Consider the following 1,621-nt stretch of genomic DNA (forward strand, 5'->3'; position numbering starts at 1 on the left):
ATAACTTTGTTTAAAATTGTAATTACTTTTAGAAAGGTTCAAGAGAACAATGAATCCAACAACCAAACACAAGGTGCTATTTTTCTTAAATGCTCAAAGAAAAAAAAACGGATTCTTGAACTAGAAAAGCATGTCTGAATCATAATGTCTAAATAAGAAATTCAGTGGACAATCTGCATAATTGAATGTGTCATAAATAACAAATGGAAATGTAGCAAACTCCAAGAAATCTCTCAAAATATGCACAAAAAGATAAGATAGCAAATATGAGGAAAAAGGAGAGATTTATGGGGTAACGGAGTAATGGGAAGTCTCAAAGTATAAGACAGACAAACAGAAGGGAGGAGATAACCAAAGACACAATACAAGAAAAGTTCTCTGAACTGAAGGCAATACATGAGTCTTTATATTTAAAAGACCGGTTAAATTAATGAGAAGTATGATTGAAAAAGAAATGAAGAAAAGAAAGATCCATTTCTGCGTGTCCCTCCGCCCAGCCCCACCCTGACGCTGCATCCCCGAGCCTGCATGGGTGCTGCTCTCTCCCCAGCGCGGCTGATGGTGGAGTATTTGCTGGGCCAGTGTGTGCTCCACAGTTCCTGGAATCAAGTGTTTGCTGCCTTCTGGCAGCAGTACCTTAATCCCTGTAGCAAACTTGGCTTGGCAGAAGAGATAATGCACCAGAAGGTGACCCCTGACTAGAAGGTCCTGTCCCAGAGATCACTCCTGACAAAGACCAACAGGTTGCCCTGCTGGGCCGCGGGGCCAAGCGACTGTTCCCGCCAGTGTTGCTCACTAGGTGTACATCCTGTAGGATTCCGCAGAGGAGACCGTGACCACTTTCACTTGGAACATCGACCACACCCAGCTGATGGTGGCGGAGGGACATGTGTTCACTGTGTGAGGATGGGCGGAAATCCACCGAGAAGCTTGAGTCCTCCAGCTTGTGTGGCATCTCCAGAGCTTTCCAGGAATTTGGTCTCACCCAGTTCAAAAGCAATGTGACCGAGACAATGAAGGGATTTAAATACATGTTGGCTAAGCTGCAAGGTGAGGCCCCTTCCAAACCCATTGCTGAGGCAGCCAAGGAAGCCAAGGAGAAGGCAAAGGAGGTGGCATTGGTAGCTACAGAGAAGGCCAAGGATCTTGCCAGCAAGGCAGCCACCAAGAAGCAGCTGCAGCAGCAGCATTTAGTTTGTGTAGCCAGCCCAGGCCCTAGAGCAGCGGCGCAGCAAATCACCGGCTTCACTCCCTCTGTCCTTCCCGCTTGTACTTTATTATTCAAAGTCAACTTCCAGGCTGACCTACTGTCCGAGTGGTGGGTTGGGTGTGGTGTGTGTTTGGTATCTACAGAGCACCAGACACGTTAGGTACATCTGGGTGGGGCCTGCTTATTCCCACATCCGAGAGCTGAGGAGAGAGGTGCCGTGACTTGCCCAGGGTCGCAGACGGCGTGCAGGCAAAGGGGCCGTAAATGCTGGACTGTAAGCTCCCAGAGGGCAGGAACCTTTCTTCTGTTCTCTGCTGGATCCCAAGTACCTAGAACAATATCTAGTTCATGGTAGGCACTCAGTAAATATTTGTTAAATTCCAAAAAATTAAAAATTAAAAAATAACCCAT

At 46.9% G+C, this 1,621-nt stretch overlaps 1 pseudogene; it reads left to right on the top strand.

Annotated features, from left to right (window-relative positions):
• Positions 1 to 558: 558 nt before the first annotated feature.
• Positions 559 to 1,370, top strand: LOC123816395 (annotated as a pseudogene).
• The last annotated feature ends 251 nt before the right edge of the window (positions 1,371 to 1,621 follow it).

The sequence above is a fragment of the Phyllostomus hastatus genome, unplaced genomic scaffold (assembly GCF_019186645.2).
Source record: "Phyllostomus hastatus isolate PE091 unplaced genomic scaffold, TTU_PhHast_1.1 phas_contig_209, whole genome shotgun sequence".
Taxonomy (NCBI): Eukaryota; Metazoa; Chordata; class Mammalia; order Chiroptera; family Phyllostomidae; genus Phyllostomus; species Phyllostomus hastatus.